The following is a 15,000-nucleotide window of genomic DNA, read 5'->3' as shown; positions in this document are numbered from 1 at the left end:
ATATGACAAATTGGATACGATACAGAGAAGATTAGCATGGCCCCTGCGCAAGGATGACACGCAAATTCGTGAAGCGTTTCCACATTTTGATATGGACACAGTGTCCTAAACTTGACTGCAATTCAGGCAGGTAGGTGTCTCGTTAACCCGTGTTGACTATGCGCCCATCCTGTCTTCAATAATGTTGGGAAATGGTGAAAGAGCTATTGGAGAATTCCAGGAAGTCCTCCGAGAGATTGGGATCGTCTTTCAAAGATAAAAGATTTCTTCCGACAAGCATTAATTGTTGACTTTGATGACTTGCTGTCACAAGCCTTGGTGGAATGTGGAACCACGTGGACCGCCCAGATTAGAATGAGATGCTGCCTCTTTTGTTTGCACCATGACCAAAGGGCCGTTTCACCCGAAGGAAGTGTAAAAGGCGCCGTTCACCTTAGAGCTGCTGTGCTTGCTCAGGCAGCACATATGACAAATTGGATATGATACAGAGAAGATTAGCATGGCCCCTGCGCAAGGATGACACGCAAATTTGTGAAGCGTTTCCACATTTTGATATGGACACAGTGTCCCAAACTTGACCGCAATTCAGGCAGATAAGTGTCTGGTTAACCTGTGTTGACTATGCGCCCATCCTGTCAGATACCTTTTAAAAGGTGTCTTAGACTTTCAAAGATATTTTATACACTTCCCCTGCAACTCCCCAGAATTCTGTGGCACTTTCAAAGACGTTGTTGAGTTCTTTAGAAATGTTGAAAGATTTGTTCTGACAAGCATAGAATGTTAACTTTGGTGACTTGCTGTCATCAGCAAGTCGTCTGAGAGATTGAGAATGTCGGCACTGCGCGTATTAGTGGGTACAGAGTCATCTCCGGCCCCTTCCCGATTCGTACTGTTATCCGACATGCTGGCAGAGAAAGTAGGGATTGCAGCTGCTCTACAGAAAAAGACTTTCTTGAAGAAGTTTCTAAACCCTGAGGATTGCATCAACCCTATCCAGTCTTTGCGTACAAAAAGGAACGCATAGACTGGAAGCTGCGAAGAGGATCCGGCCAGGCATGCACAGTGGGCACCGCCCAGATTAGAATGAGATGCCGCCTCGTTTGTCTGCACCATGACCAAAGGGCCGTTTCACCCGAGGGAGGTTTAAAAAGCGCTCGTCACCTCAGAGATGCTGTGCTTGCTCAGGCAGCACATATGACAAATTGGATACGATACAGAGAAGATTAGCATGGCCCCTGCGCAAGGATGACACGCAAATTCGTGAAGTGTTTCCACATTTTGGTATGGCCACAGTGTCCTGAACTTGACCGCAATTCAGCCAGGTAGGTGTCTGGTTAACCCGTGTTGACGATGCGCCCATCCTGTCAGAGACCTTTTAAAAGGTGTCTTAGACTTTCAAAGATGTTTTATAGACTTCCCCTGCAACTCCCCAGACTGGTGTGGCACTTTCAAAGATATTGTTGAGGTCTTTAGAAATGTTGAAAGATTTCTTCTGACAAGCATAGATTGTTGACTTTGGTGATTTGTGACTCTGGTTAACCCGTGTTGACTATGCGCCCATCCTGTCTTCAAAAATGTTGGAAAATGGTGAAAGAGTTATTGGAGAATTCCAGGAAGTCCTCCGAGAGATTGGGAACGTCTTTCAAAGATAAAAGATTTCTTCCGACAAGCATTAATTGTTGACTTTGATGACTTGCTGTCACCAGCCTTGGTGGAATGTGGAACCATGTGGACCGCCCAGATTAGAATGAGATGCCGCCTCTTTTGTTTGCACCATGACCAAAGGGCCGTTTCACCCGAAGGAGGTGTAAAACGCGCCAGTCACCTTAGAGCTGCTGTGCTTGCTCAGGCAACACATATGACAAATTGGATACGATACAGAAAAGATTAGTATGGCCCCTGCGCAAGGAAGACACGCAAATTCGTGAAGCGTTTCCACATTTTGGTATGGCCACAGTGTCCTGAACTTGACCGCAATTCAGCCAGGTAGGTGTCTGGTTAAACCGTGTTGACGATGCGCCCATCCTGTCAGAGACCTTTTAAAAGGTGTCTTAGACTTTCAAAGATGTTTTATAGACTTCACCTGCAACTCCCCAGACTGGTGTGGCACTTTCAAAGATATTGTTGAGGTCTTTAGAAATGTTGAAAGATTTCTTCTGACAAGCATAGATTGTTGACTTTGGTGATTTGTGACTCTGGTTAACCCGTGTTGACTATGGGCCCATCCTGTCTTCAAAAATGTTGGGAAATGGTGAAAGAGTTATTGGAGAATTCCAGGAAGTCCTCCGAGAGATTGGGATCGTCTTTCAAAGATAAAAGATTTCTTCCGACAAGCATTAATTGTTGACTTTGATGACTTGCTGTCACAAGCCTTGATGGAATGTGGAACCACGTGGACCGCCCAGATTAGAATGAGATGCTGCCTCTTTTGTTTGCACCATGACCAAAGGGCCGTTTCACCCGAAGGAAGTGTAAAAGGCGCCGTTCACATTACAGCTGCTGTGCTTGCTCAGGCAGCACATATGACAAATTGGATACGATACAGAGAGGATTAGCATGGCCCCTGCGGAAGGATGACACGCAAATTCGTGAAGCGTTTCCACATTTTGGTATGGCCACAGTGTCCTAAACTTGACCGCAATTCAGGCAGGTAGGTGTCTGGTTAACCCGTGTTGACTATTCGCCCATCCTGTCAGAGACCTTTTAAAAGGTGTCTTAGACTTTCAAAGATGTTTTATAGACTTCACCTGCAACTCCCCAGAATTCTGTGGCACTTTCAAAGACGTTGTTGAGTTCTTTAGAAATGTTGAAAGATTTGTTCTGACAAGCATAGAATGTTGACTTTGGTGACTTGCTGTCATCAGCAAGTCGTCTGAGAGATTGAGAATGTCGGCACTGCGCGTATTAGTGGGTACAGAGTCATCTCCGGCCCCTTCCCGATTCTTACTGTTAGCCGACATGCTGGCAGAGAAAGTAGGGATTGCAGCTGCTCTACAGAAAAAGCCTTTCTTGAAGAAGTTTCTAAACCCTGAGGATTGCATCAACCCTATCCAGTCTTTGCGTACAACAAGCAACGCATAGACTGGAAGCTGCGAAGAGGATCCGGCCAGGCATGCACAGTGGGCACCGCCCAAATTAGAATGAGATGCCGCCTCGTTTGTCTGCACCATGACCAAAGAGCCGTTTCACCCGAGGGAGGTTTAAAAAGCGCTCGTCACCTCAGAGATTCTGTGCTTGCTCAGACAGCACATATGACAAATTGGATACGATACAGAGAAGATTAGCATGGCCCCTGCGCAAGGATGACACGCAAATTCGTGAAGCGTTTCCACATTTTGGTATGGCCACAGTGTCCTGAACTTGACCGCAATTCAGGCAGGTAGGTGTCTGGTTAACCCGTGTTGACTATGCGCCCATCCTGTCTTCAAAAATGTTGGGAAATGGTGAAAGAGTTATTGGAGAATTCCAGGAACTTGACCGCAATTCAGGTGAGCAAGTGTCTAGTTAACCTGTGTTGACTTTGCGCCCATCCTGTCAGAGCCCTCTTAAAAGCTGTCTGAGACTTTCAAATATTTTTGTTAGACTTCCACTGTAACTCCCCAGACAATTCAGGCGGGCAAGTGTCTGGTTAACCCATGTTGACTTTGCGCCCATCCTGTCAGAACCCTTTTAAATGCTGCCTGAGACTTTCAAAGATTTTTGTTAGACTTCCACTGCAACTCCCTAGACAAAAGGGAGCACATAGTCTGGAACCTGCGACGAGGCTCTGGCCAGACATGCACAGTGGGCACCACCCAGATTAGAATGAGATGCCACCTCTTTTGTCTGCACCATGACCAAATGGCCGTTTCACCCGAGGGAGGTTTAAAAAGCGCCAGTCACCTTAGAGCTGCTGTGCTTGCTCAGGCAGCACATATGACAAATTGGATACGATACAGAGAAGATTAGCATGGCCCCTGCGCAAGGATGACACGCAAATTCGTGAAGCGTTTCCACATTTTGGTATGGCCACAGTGTCCTGAACTTGACCGCAATTCAGCCAGGTAGGTGTCTGGTTAACCCGTGTTGACGATGCGCCCATCCTGTCAGAGACCTTTTAAAAGGTGTCTTAGACTTTCAAAGATGTTTTATAGACTTCACCTGCAACTCCCCAGACTGGTGTGGCACTTTCAAAGATATTGTTGAGGTCTTTAGAAATGTTGAAAGATTTCTTCTGACAAGCATAGATTGTTGACTTTGGTGATTTGTGACTCTGGTTAACCCGTGTTGACTATGCGCCCATCCTGTCTTCAAAAATGTTGGAAAATGGTGAAAGAGTTATTGGAAAATTCCAGGAAGTCCTCCGAGAGATTGGGAACGTCTTTCAAAGATAAAAGATTTCTTCCGACAAGCATTAATTGTTGACTTTGATGACTTGCTGTCACCAGCCTTGGTGGAATGTGGAACCATGTGGACCGCCCAGATTAGAATGACATGCCGCCTCTTTTGTTTGCAGCATGACCAAAGGGCCGTTTCACCCGAAGGAGGTGTAAAACGCGCCAGTCACCTTTGAGCTGCTGTACTTGCTCAGGCAGCACATATGACAAATTGGATACGATACAGAGAAGATTAGCATGGCTCCTGCGCAAGGATGACACGCAAATTCGTGAAGCGTTTCCACATTTTGGTATGGCCACAGTGTCCTAAACTTGACCGGAATTCATGCAGGTAGGTGTCTGGTTAACCCGTGTTGACTATTCGCCCATCCTGTCTTCAAAAATGTTGGAAAATGGTGAAAGAGTTATTGGAGAATTCCAGGAAGTCCTCCGAGAGATTGGGAACGTCTTTCAAAGATAAAAGATTTCTTCCGACAAGCATTAATTGTTGACTTTGATGACTTGCTGTCACCAGCCTTGGTGGAATGTGGAACCATGTGGACCGCCCAGATTAGAATGAGATGCCGCCTCTTTTGTTTGCACCATGACCAAAGGGCCGTTTCACCCGAAGGAGGTGTAAAATGCGCCAGTCACCTTAGAGCTGCTGTGCTTGCTCAGGCAGCACATATGACAAATTGGATACGATACAGAGAAGATTAGCATGGCCCCTGCGCAAGGATGACACGCAAATTCGTGAAGCTTTTCCACATTTTGATATGGACACAGTGTCCCGAACTTGACCGCAATTCAGGCAGGTAAGTGTCTGGTTAACCTGTGTTGACTATGCGCCCATCCTGTCAGAGACCTTTTAAAAGGTGTCTTAGACTTTCAAAGATATTTTATACACTTCCCTTGCAACTCCCCAGAATTCTGTGGCACTTTCAAAGACGTTTTTGAGTTCTTTAGAAATGTTGAACGATTTGTTCTGACAAGCATAGAATGTTTGAAACGTCTGAGAGGTTGAGAATGTCGGCACTGCGCGTATTAGTGGGTACAGAGTCATCTCCGGCCCCTTCCCGATTCGTACTATTAGCCGACATGCTGGCAGAGAAAGTAGGGATTGCAGCTGCTCTACAGAAAAAGACTTTCTTGAAGAAGTTTCTAAACCCTGAGGATTGCATCAACCCTATCCAGTCTTTGCGTACAAAAAGGAACGCATAGACTGGAAGCTGCGAAGAGGATCCGGCCAGGCATGCACAGTGGGCACCGCCCAGATTAGAATGAGATGCCGCCTCGTTTGTCTGCACCATGACCAAAGGGCCGTTTCACCCGAGGGAGGTTTAAAAAGCGCCCGTCACCTCAGAGCTGCTGTGCTTGCTCAGGCAGCACATATGACAAATTGGATACGATACAGAGAAGATTAGCATGGCCCCTGCGCAAGGATGACACGCAAATTCGTGAAGCGTTTCCACATTTTGATATGGACACAGTGTCCCGAACTTGACCGCAATTCAGGCAGGTAAGTGTCTGGTTAACCTGTGTTGACTATGCGCCCATCCTGTCAGAGACCTTTTAAAAGGTGTCTTAGACTTTCAAAGATATTTTATACACTTCCCCTGCAACTCCCCAGAATTCTGTGGCACTTTCAAAGACTTTTTTGAGTTCTTTAGAAATGTTGAAAGATTTGTTCTGACAAGCATAGAATGTTTGAAACGTCTGAGAGGTTGAGAATGTCGGCACTGCGCGTATTAGTGGGTACAGAGTCATCTCTGGCCCCTTCCCGATTCGTACTATTAGCCGACATGCTGGCAGAGAAAGTAGGGATTGCAGCTGCTCTACAGAAAAAGACTTTCTTGAAGAAGTTTCTAAACCCTGAGGATTGCATCAACCCTATCCAGTCTTTGCGTACAAAAAGGAACGCATAGACTGGAAGCTGCGAGGAGGATCCGGCCAGGCATGCACAGTGGGCACCGCCCAGATTAGAATGAGATGCCGCCTCGTTTGTCTGCACCATGACCAAAGGGCCGTTTCACCCGAGGGAGGTTTAAAAAGCGCTCGTCACCTCAGACCTGCTGTGCTTGCTCAGGCAGCACATATGACAAATTGGATACGATACAGAGAAGATTTGCATGGCCCCTGCGCAAGGATGAAACGCAAATTCGAGAAGCGTTTCCACATTTTGATATGGCCACAGTGTCCTAAACTTGACTGCAATTCAGGCAGGTAGGTGTCTGGTTAACCCGTGTTGACTATTCGCCCATCCTGTCTTCAAAAATGTTGGGAAATGGTGAAAGAGTTATTGGAGAATTCCAGGAAGTCCTCCGAGAGATTGGGATCGTTTTTCAAAGATAAAAGATTTCTTCCGACAAGCATTAATTGTTGACTTTGATGACTTGCTGTCACAAGCCTTGGTGGAATGTGGAACCACGTGGACCGCCCAGATTAGAATGAGATGCTGCCTCTTTTGTTTGCACCATGACCAAAGGGCCGTTTCACCCGAAGGAAGTGTAAAAGGCGCCGTTCACCTTAGAGCTGCTGTGCTTGCTCAGGCAGCACATATGACAAATTGGATACGATACAGAGAAGATTAGCATGGCCCCTGCGCAAGGATGACACGCAAATTCGTGAAGCGTTTCCACATTTTGATATGGACACAGTGTCCCGAACTTGACCGCAATTCAGGCAGATAAGTGTCTGGTTAACCTGTGTTGACTATGCGCCCATCCTGTCTTCAAAAATGTTGGGAAATGTTGAAAGAGTTATTGGAGAATTCCAGGAACTTGACCGCAATTCAGGTGAGCAAGTGTCTAGTTAACCTGTGTTGACTTTGCGCCCATCCTGTCAGAGCCCTCTTAAAAGCTGTCTGAGACTTTCAAATATTTTTTATACACTTCCCCTGCAACTCCCCAGAATTCTGTGGCACTTTCAAAGACGTTTTTGAGTTCTTTAGAAATGTTGAACGATTTGTTCTGACAAGCATAGAATGTTTGAAACGTCTGAGAGGTTGAGAATGTCGGCACTGCGCGTATTAGTGGGTACAGAGTCATCTCCGGCCCCTTCCCGATTCGTACTATTAGCCGACATGCTGGCAGAGAAAGTAGGGATTGCAGCTGCTCTACAGAAAAAGACTTTCTTGAAGAAGTTTCTAAACCCTGAGGATTGCATCAACCCTATCCAGTCTTTGCGTACAAAAAGGAACGCATAGACTGGAAGCTGCGAAGAGGATCCGGCCAGGCATGCACAGTGGGCACCGCCCAGATTAGAATGAGATGCCGCCTCGTTTGTCTGCACCATGACCAAAGGGCCGTTTCACCCGAGGGAGGTTTAAAAAGCGCCCGTCACCTCAGAGCTGCTGTGCTTGCTCAGGCAGCACATATGACAAATTGGATACGATACAGAGAAGATTAGCATGGCCCCTGCGCAAGGATGACACGCAAATTCGTGAAGCGTTTCCACATTTTGATATGGACACAGTGTCCCGAACTTGACCGCAATTCAGGCAGGTAAGTGTCTGGTTAACCTGTGTTGACTATGCGCCCATCCTGTCAGAGACCTTTTAAAAGGTGTCTTAGACTTTCAAAGATATTTTATACACTTCCCCTGCAACTCCCCAGAATTCTGTGGCACTTTCAAAGACTTTTTTGAGTTCTTTAGAAATGTTGAAAGATTTGTTCTGACAAGCATAGAATGTTTGAAACGTCTGAGAGGTTGAGAATGTCGGCACTGCGCGTATTAGTGGGTACAGAGTCATCTCTGGCCCCTTCCCGATTCGTACTATTAGCCGACATGCTGGCAGAGAAAGTAGGGATTGCAGCTGCTCTACAGAAAAAGACTTTCTTGAAGAAGTTTCTAAACCCTGAGGATTGCATCAACCCTATCCAGTCTTTGCGTACAAAAAGGAACGCATAGACTGGAAGCTGCGAAGAGGATCCGGCCAGGCATGCACAGTGGGCACCGCCCAGATTAGAATGAGATGCCGCCTCGTTTGTCTCCACCATGACCAAAGGGCCGTTTCACCCGAGGGAGGTTTAAAAAGCGCTCGTCACCTCAGACCTGCTGTGCTTGCTCAGGCAGCACATATGACAAATTGGATACGATACAGAGAAGATTAGCATGGCCCCTGCGCAAGGATGAAACGCAAATTCGAGAAGCGTTTCCACATTTTGATATGGCCACAGTGTCCTAAACTTGACTGCAATTCAGGCAGGTAGGTGTCTGGTTAACCCGTGTTGACTATTCGCCCATCCTGTCTTCAAAAATGTTGGGAAATGGTGAAAGAGTTATTGGAGAATTCCAGGAAGTCCTCCGAGAGATTGGGATCGTTTTTCAAAGATAAAAGATTTCTTCCGACAAGCATTAATTGTTGACTTTGATGACTTGCTGTCACAAGCCTTGGTGGAATGTGGAACCACGTGGACCGCCCAGATTAGAATGAGATGCTGCCTCTTTTGTTTGCACCATGACCAAAGGGCCATTTCACCCGAAGGAAGTGTAAAAGGCGCCGTTCACCTTAGAGCTGCTGTGCTTGCTCAGGCAGCACATATGACAAATTGGATACGATACAGAGAAGATTAGCATGGCCCCTGCGCAAGGATGACACGCAAATTCGTGAAGCGTTTCCACATTTTGATATGGACACAGTGTCCCGAACTTGACCGTTATTCAGGCAGATAAGTGTCTGGTTAACCTGTGTTGACTATGCGCCCATCCTGTCTTCAAAAATGTTGGGAAATGTTGAAAGAGTTATTGGAGAATTCCAGGAACTTGACCGCAATTCAGGTGAGCAAGTGTCTAGTTAACCTGTGTTGACTTTGCGCCCATCCTGTCAGAGCCCTCTTAAAAGCTGTCTGAGACTTTCAAATATTTTTTATACACTTCCCCTGCAACTCCCCAGAATTCTGTGGCACTTTCAAAGACGTTTTTGAGTTCTTTAGAAATGTTGAACGATTTGTTCTGACAAGCATAGAATGTTTGAAACGTCTGAGAGGTTGAGAATGTCGGCACTGCGCGTATTAGTGGGTACAGAGTCATCTCCGGCCCCTTCCCGATTCGTACTATTAGCCGACATGCTGGCAGAGAAAGTAGGGATTGCAGCTGCTCTACAGAAAAAGACTTTCTTGAAGAAGTTTCTAAACCCTGAGGATTGCATCAACCCTATCCAGTCTTTGCGTACAAAAAGGAACGCATAGACTGGAAGCTGCGAAGAGGATCCGGCCAGGCATGCACAGTGGGCACCGCCCAGATTAGAATGAGATGCCGCCCCGTTTGTCTGCACCATGACCAAAGGGCCGTTTCACCCGAGGGAGGTTTAAAAAGCGCCAGTCACCTTAGAGCTGCTGTGCTTGCTCAGGCAGCACATATGACAAATTGGATACGATACAGAGAAGATTAGCATGGCCCCTGCGCAAGGATGACACGCAAATTCGTGAAGCGTTTCCACATTTTGGTATGGCCACAGTGTCCTGAACTTGACCGCAATTCAGCCAGGTAGGTGTCTGGTTAACCCGTGTTGACGATGCGCCCATCCTGTCAGAGACCTTTTAAAAGGTGTCTTAGACTTTCAAAGATGTTTTATAGACTTCACCTGCAACTCCCCAGACTGGTGTGGCACTTTCAAAGATATTGTTGAGGTCTTTACAAATGTTGAAAGATTTCTTCTGACAAGCATAGATTGTTGACTTTGGTGATTTGTGACTCTGGTTAACCCGTGTTGACTATGCGCCCATCCTGTCTTCAAAAATGTTGGAAAATGGTGAAAGAGTTATTGGAGAATTCCAGGAAGTCCTCCGAGAGATTGGGAACGTCTTTCAAAGATAAAAGATTTCTTCCGACAAGCATTAATTGTTGACTTTGATGACTTGCTGTCACCAGCCTTGGTGGAATGTGGAACCATGTGGACCGCCCAGATTAGAATGACATGCCGCCTCTTTTGTTTGCACCATGACCAAAGGGCCGTTTCACCCGAAGGAGGTGTAAAACGCGCCAGTCACCTTTGAGCTGCTGTACTTGCTCAGGCAGCACATATGACAAATTGGATACGATACAGAGAAGATTAGCATGGCCCCTACGCAAGGATGACACGCAAATTCGTGAAGCGTTTCCACATTTTGGTATGGCCACAGTGTCCTAAACTTGACCGCAATTCATGCAGGTAGGTGTCTGGTTAACCCGTGTTGACTATTCGCCCATCCTGTCTTCAAAAATGTTGGGAAATGGTGAAAGAGTTATTGGAGAATTCCAGGAAGTCCTCCGAGAGATTGGGATCGTCTTTCAAAGATAAAAGATTTCTTCCGACAAGCATTAATTGTTGACTTTGATGACTTGCTGTCACAAGCCTTGGTGGAATGTGGAACCACGTGGACCGCCCAGATTAGAATGAGATGCTGCCTCTTTTGTTTGCACCATGACCAAAGGGCCGTTTCACCCGAGGGAGGTTTAAAAAGCGCCGTCACCTCAGAGCCGCTGTGCTTGCTCAGGCAGCACATATGACAAATTGGATACGATACAGAGAAGATTAGCATGGCCCCTGCGCAAGGATGACACGCAAATTCGTGAAGCGTTTCCACATTTTGATATGGACACAGTGTCCCGAACTTGACCGCAATTCAGGCAGATAAGTGTCTGGTTAACCTGTGTTGACTATTCGCCCATCCTGTCTTCAAAAATGTTGGGAAATGGTGAAAGAGTTATTGGAGAATTCCAGGAAGTCCTCCGAGAGATTGGGATCGTCTTTCAAAGATAAAAGATTTCTTCCGACAAGCATTAATTGTTGACTTTGATGACTTGCTGTCACAAGCCTTGGTGGAATGTGGAACCACGTGGACCGCCCAGATTAGAATGAGATGCTGCCTCTTTTGTTTGCACCATGACCAAAGGGCCGTTTCACCCGAGGGAGGTTTAAAAAGCGCCGTCACCTCAGAGCCGCTGTGCTTGCTCAGGCAGCACATATGACAAATTGGATACGATACAGAGAAGATTTGCATGGCCCCTGCGCAAGGATGAAACGCAAATTCGAGAAGCGTTTCCACATTTTGATATGGCCACAGTGTCCTAAACTTGACTGCAATTCAGGCAGGTAGGTGTCTGGTTAACCCGTGTTGACTATTCGCCCATCCTGTCTTCAAAAATGTTGGGAAATGGTGAAAGAGTTATTGGAGAATTCCAGGAAGTCCTCCGAGAGATTGGGATCGTTTTTCAAAGATAAAAGATTTCTTCCGACAAGCATTAATTGTTGACTTTGATGACTTGCTGTCACAAGCCTTGGTGGAATGTGGAACCACGTGGACCGCCCAGATTAGAATGAGATGCTGCCTCTTTTGTTTGCACCATGACCAAAGGGCCGTTTCACCCGAAGGAAGTGTAAAAGGCGCCGTTCACCTTAGAGCTGCTGTGCTTGCTCAGGCAGCACATATGACAAATTGGATACGATACAGAGAAGATTAGCATGGCCCCTGCGCAAGGATGACACGCAAATTCGTGAAGCGTTTCCACATTTTGATATGGACACAGTGTCCCGAACTTGACCGCAATTCAGGCAGATAAGTGTCTGGTTAACCTGTGTTGACTATGCGCCCATCCTGTCTTCAAAAATGTTGGGAAATGTTGAAAGAGTTATTGGAGAATTCCAGGAACTTGACCGCAATTCAGGTGAGCAAGTGTCTAGTTAACCTGTGTTGACTTTGCGCCCATCCTGTCAGAGCCCTCTTAAAAGCTGTCTGAGACTTTCAAATATTTTTTATACACTTCCCCTGCAACTCCCCAGAATTCTGTGGCACTTTCAAAGACGTTTTTGAGTTCTTTAGAAATGTTGAACGATTTGTTCTGACAAGCATAGAATGTTTGAAACGTCTGAGAGGTTGAGAATGTCGGCACTGCGCGTATTAGTGGGTACAGAGTCATCTCCGGCCCCTTCCCGATTCGTACTATTAGCCGACATGCTGGCAGAGAAAGTAGGGATTGCAGCTGCTCTACAGAAAAAGACTTTCTTGAAGAAGTTTCTAAACCCTGAGGATTGCATCAACCCTATCCAGTCTTTGCGTACAAAAAGGAACGCATAGACTGGAAGCTGCGAAGAGGATCCGGCCAGGCATGCACAGTGGGCACCGCCCAGATTAGAATGAGATGCCGCCTCGTTTGTCTGCACCATGACCAAAGGGCCGTTTCACCCGAGGGAGGTTTAAAAAGCGCCAGTCACCTTAGAGCTGCTGTGCTTGCTCAGGCAGCACATATGACAAATTGGATACGATACAGAGAAGATTAGCATGGCCCCTGCGCAAGGATGACACGCAAATTCGTGAAGCGTTTCCACATTTTGGTATGGCCACAGTGTCCTGAACTTGACCGCAATTCAGCCAGGTAGGTGTCTGGTTAACCCGTGTTGACGATGCGCCCATCCTGTCAGAGACCTTTTAAAAGGTGTCTTAGACTTTCAAAGATGTTTTATAGACTTCACCTGCAACTCCCCAGACTGGTGTGGCACTTTCAAAGATATTGTTGAGGTCTTTACAAATGTTGAAAGATTTCTTCTGACAAGCATAGATTGTTGACTTTGGTGATTTGTGACTCTGGTTAACCCGTGTTGACTATGCGCCCATCCTGTCTTCAAAAATGTTGGAAAATGGTGAAAGAGTTATTGGAGAATTCCAGGAAGTCCTCCGAGAGATTGGGAACGTCTTTCAAAGATAAAAGATTTCTTCCGACAAGCATTAATTGTTGACTTTGATGACTTGCTGTCACCAGCCTTGGTGGAATGTGGAACCATGTGGACCGCCCAGATTAGAATGACATGCCGCCTCTTTTGTTTGCACCATGACCAAAGGGCCGTTTCACCCGAAGGAGGTGTAAAACGCGCCAGTCACCTTTGAGCTGCTGTACTTGCTCAGGCAGCACATATGACAAATTGGATACGATACAGAGAAGATTAGCATGGCCCCTACGCAAGGATGACACGCAAATTCGTGAAGCGTTTCCACATTTTGGTATGGCCACAGTGTCCTAAACTTGACCGCAATTCATGCAGGTAGGTGTCTGGTTAACCCGTGTTGACTATTCGCCCATCCTGTCTTCAAAAATGTTGGGAAATGGTGAAAGAGTTATTGGAGAATTCCAGGAAGTCCTCCGAGAGATTGGGATCGTCTTTCAAAGATAAAAGATTTCTTCCGACAAGCATTAATTGTTGACTTTGATGACTTGCTGTCACAAGCCTTGGTGGAATGTGGAACCACGTGGACCGCCCAGATTAGAATGAGATGCTGCCTCTTTTGTTTGCACCATGACCAAAGGGCCGTTTCACCCGAGGGAGGTTTAAAAAGCGCCGTCACCTCAGAGCCGCTGTGCTTGCTCAGGCAGCACATATGACAAATTGGATACGATACAGAGAAGATTAGCATGGCCCCTGCGCAAGGATGACACGCAAATTCGTGAAGCGTTTCCACATTTTGATATGGACACAGTGTCCCGAACTTGACCGCAATTCAGGCAGATAAGTGTCTGGTTAACCTGTGTTGACTATGCGCCCATCCTGTCTTCAAAAATGTTGGGAAATGTTGAAAGAGTTATTGGAGAATTCCAGGAACTTGACCGCAATTCAGGTGAGCAAGTGTCTAGTTAACCTGTGTTGACTTTGCGCCCATCCTGTCAGAGCCCTCTTAAAAGCTGTCTGAGACTTTCAAATATTTTTTATACACTTCCCCTGCAACTCCCCAGAATTCTGTGGCACTTTCAAAGACGTTTTTGAGTTCTTTAGAAATGTTGAACGATTTGTTCTGACAAGCATAGAATGTTTGAAACGTCTGAGAGGTTGAGAATGTCTGCACTGCGCGTATTAGTGGGTACAGAGTCATCTCCAGCCCCTTCCCGATTCGTACTATTAGCCGACATGCTGGCAGAGAAAGTAGGGATTGCAGCTGCTCTACAGAAAAAGACTTTCTTGAAGAAGTTTCTAAACCCTGAGGATTGCATCAACCCTATCCAGTCTTTGCGTACAAAAAGGAACGCATAGACTGGAAGCTGCGAAGAGGATCCGGCCAGGCATGCACAGTGGGCACCGCCCAGATTAGAATGAGATGCCGCCTCGTTTGTCTGCACCATGACCAAAGGGCCGTTTCACCCGAGGGAGGTTTAAAAAGCACCAGTCACCTTAGAGCTGCTGTGCTTGCTCAGGCAGCACATATGACAAATTGGATACGATACAGAGAAGATTAGCATGGCCCCTGCGCAAGGATGACACGCAAATTCGTGAAGCGTTTCCACATTTTGGTATGGCCACAGTGTCCTGAACTTGACCGCAATTCAGCCAGGTAGGTGTCTGGTTAACCCGTGTTGACGATGCGCCCATCCTGTCAGAGACCTTTTAAAAGGTGTCTTAGACTTTCAAAGATGTTTTATAGACTTCACCTGCAACTCCCCAGACTGGTGTGGCACTTTCAAAGATATTGTTGAGGTCTTTACAAATGTTGAAAGATTTCTTCTGACAAGCATAGATTGTTGACTTTGGTGATTTGTGACTCTGGTTAACCCGTGTTGACTATGCGCCCATCCTGTCTTCAAAAATGTTGGAAAATGGTGAAAGAGTTATTGGAGAATTCCAGGAAGTCCTCCGAGAGATTGGGAACGTCTTTCAAAGATAAAAGATTTCTTCCGACAA

The 15,000-nt window shown here is 46.4% G+C and overlaps 24 non-coding genes across 24 annotated transcripts in view; all 24 read left to right on the top strand.

Moving 5' to 3' along the window:
• The window catches only part of LOC137103342 (U6 spliceosomal RNA), a 107-nt gene extending 19 nt beyond the window's left edge, over nucleotides 1–88 (top strand). The window contains exon 1 of the small nuclear RNA XR_010911471.1: nucleotides 1–88. This exon is cut by the window's left edge and continues 19 nt beyond it. This is a non-coding gene — a small nuclear RNA (U6 spliceosomal RNA).
• A 356-nt stretch (nucleotides 89–444) lies between these two features.
• On the top strand, nucleotides 445–551 carry LOC137103251 (U6 spliceosomal RNA). Its single transcript, XR_010911434.1, has one exon. It is a non-coding gene; the product is annotated as a U6 spliceosomal RNA (small nuclear RNA).
• Nucleotides 552–1,173: 622 nt separating this feature from the next.
• On the top strand, nucleotides 1,174–1,280 carry LOC137103321 (U6 spliceosomal RNA). The gene has a single exon (XR_010911462.1). It is a non-coding gene; the product is annotated as a U6 spliceosomal RNA (small nuclear RNA).
• Nucleotides 1,281–1,837: 557 nt separating this feature from the next.
• LOC137103493 (U6 spliceosomal RNA) lies at nucleotides 1,838–1,944 on the top strand. The gene has a single exon (XR_010911522.1). It is a non-coding gene; the product is annotated as a U6 spliceosomal RNA (small nuclear RNA).
• Nucleotides 1,945–2,501: 557 nt separating this feature from the next.
• On the top strand, nucleotides 2,502–2,608 carry LOC137103416 (U6 spliceosomal RNA). The gene has a single exon (XR_010911499.1). It is a non-coding gene; the product is annotated as a U6 spliceosomal RNA (small nuclear RNA).
• A 622-nt stretch (nucleotides 2,609–3,230) lies between these two features.
• Nucleotides 3,231–3,337, top strand: LOC137103239 (U6 spliceosomal RNA). The gene has a single exon (XR_010911428.1). It is a non-coding gene; the product is annotated as a U6 spliceosomal RNA (small nuclear RNA).
• Nucleotides 3,338–3,894: 557 nt separating this feature from the next.
• Nucleotides 3,895–4,001, top strand: LOC137103139 (U6 spliceosomal RNA). Its single transcript, XR_010911381.1, has one exon. It is a non-coding gene; the product is annotated as a U6 spliceosomal RNA (small nuclear RNA).
• Nucleotides 4,002–4,558: 557 nt separating this feature from the next.
• LOC137103408 (U6 spliceosomal RNA) lies at nucleotides 4,559–4,665 on the top strand. The gene has a single exon (XR_010911495.1). It is a non-coding gene; the product is annotated as a U6 spliceosomal RNA (small nuclear RNA).
• Nucleotides 4,666–5,021: 356 nt separating this feature from the next.
• On the top strand, nucleotides 5,022–5,128 carry LOC137103234 (U6 spliceosomal RNA). Its single transcript, XR_010911427.1, has one exon. It is a non-coding gene; the product is annotated as a U6 spliceosomal RNA (small nuclear RNA).
• A 597-nt stretch (nucleotides 5,129–5,725) lies between these two features.
• On the top strand, nucleotides 5,726–5,832 carry LOC137103133 (U6 spliceosomal RNA). Its single transcript, XR_010911380.1, has one exon. It is a non-coding gene; the product is annotated as a U6 spliceosomal RNA (small nuclear RNA).
• Nucleotides 5,833–6,429: 597 nt separating this feature from the next.
• Nucleotides 6,430–6,536, top strand: LOC137103376 (U6 spliceosomal RNA). The gene has a single exon (XR_010911481.1). It is a non-coding gene; the product is annotated as a U6 spliceosomal RNA (small nuclear RNA).
• Nucleotides 6,537–6,892: 356 nt separating this feature from the next.
• On the top strand, nucleotides 6,893–6,999 carry LOC137103127 (U6 spliceosomal RNA). Its single transcript, XR_010911378.1, has one exon. It is a non-coding gene; the product is annotated as a U6 spliceosomal RNA (small nuclear RNA).
• A 710-nt stretch (nucleotides 7,000–7,709) lies between these two features.
• LOC137103118 (U6 spliceosomal RNA) lies at nucleotides 7,710–7,816 on the top strand. The gene has a single exon (XR_010911375.1). It is a non-coding gene; the product is annotated as a U6 spliceosomal RNA (small nuclear RNA).
• A 597-nt stretch (nucleotides 7,817–8,413) lies between these two features.
• LOC137103232 (U6 spliceosomal RNA) lies at nucleotides 8,414–8,520 on the top strand. The gene has a single exon (XR_010911425.1). It is a non-coding gene; the product is annotated as a U6 spliceosomal RNA (small nuclear RNA).
• A 356-nt stretch (nucleotides 8,521–8,876) lies between these two features.
• Nucleotides 8,877–8,983, top strand: LOC137103107 (U6 spliceosomal RNA). The gene has a single exon (XR_010911373.1). It is a non-coding gene; the product is annotated as a U6 spliceosomal RNA (small nuclear RNA).
• A 710-nt stretch (nucleotides 8,984–9,693) lies between these two features.
• LOC137103098 (U6 spliceosomal RNA) lies at nucleotides 9,694–9,800 on the top strand. Its single transcript, XR_010911362.1, has one exon. It is a non-coding gene; the product is annotated as a U6 spliceosomal RNA (small nuclear RNA).
• A 557-nt stretch (nucleotides 9,801–10,357) lies between these two features.
• Nucleotides 10,358–10,464, top strand: LOC137103448 (U6 spliceosomal RNA). Its single transcript, XR_010911507.1, has one exon. It is a non-coding gene; the product is annotated as a U6 spliceosomal RNA (small nuclear RNA).
• Nucleotides 10,465–10,819: 355 nt separating this feature from the next.
• On the top strand, nucleotides 10,820–10,926 carry LOC137103093 (U6 spliceosomal RNA). Its single transcript, XR_010911358.1, has one exon. It is a non-coding gene; the product is annotated as a U6 spliceosomal RNA (small nuclear RNA).
• A 355-nt stretch (nucleotides 10,927–11,281) lies between these two features.
• On the top strand, nucleotides 11,282–11,388 carry LOC137103371 (U6 spliceosomal RNA). The gene has a single exon (XR_010911480.1). It is a non-coding gene; the product is annotated as a U6 spliceosomal RNA (small nuclear RNA).
• Nucleotides 11,389–11,744: 356 nt separating this feature from the next.
• LOC137103087 (U6 spliceosomal RNA) lies at nucleotides 11,745–11,851 on the top strand. Its single transcript, XR_010911356.1, has one exon. It is a non-coding gene; the product is annotated as a U6 spliceosomal RNA (small nuclear RNA).
• Nucleotides 11,852–12,561: 710 nt separating this feature from the next.
• Nucleotides 12,562–12,668, top strand: LOC137103082 (U6 spliceosomal RNA). The gene has a single exon (XR_010911355.1). It is a non-coding gene; the product is annotated as a U6 spliceosomal RNA (small nuclear RNA).
• Nucleotides 12,669–13,225: 557 nt separating this feature from the next.
• Nucleotides 13,226–13,332, top strand: LOC137103444 (U6 spliceosomal RNA). The gene has a single exon (XR_010911506.1). It is a non-coding gene; the product is annotated as a U6 spliceosomal RNA (small nuclear RNA).
• A 355-nt stretch (nucleotides 13,333–13,687) lies between these two features.
• Nucleotides 13,688–13,794, top strand: LOC137103076 (U6 spliceosomal RNA). The gene has a single exon (XR_010911354.1). It is a non-coding gene; the product is annotated as a U6 spliceosomal RNA (small nuclear RNA).
• A 710-nt stretch (nucleotides 13,795–14,504) lies between these two features.
• On the top strand, nucleotides 14,505–14,611 carry LOC137103073 (U6 spliceosomal RNA). Its single transcript, XR_010911353.1, has one exon. It is a non-coding gene; the product is annotated as a U6 spliceosomal RNA (small nuclear RNA).
• The last annotated feature ends 389 nt before the right edge of the window (nucleotides 14,612–15,000 follow it).

The sequence above is a fragment of the Channa argus genome, chromosome 1 (genome assembly GCF_033026475.1).
Source record: "Channa argus isolate prfri chromosome 1, Channa argus male v1.0, whole genome shotgun sequence".
Classification (NCBI taxonomy): domain Eukaryota; kingdom Metazoa; phylum Chordata; class Actinopteri; order Anabantiformes; family Channidae; genus Channa; species Channa argus.
The sequence above is the reverse complement of the archived record's forward strand: the minus strand, read 5'-3'. Positions and strand labels throughout refer to the sequence as shown.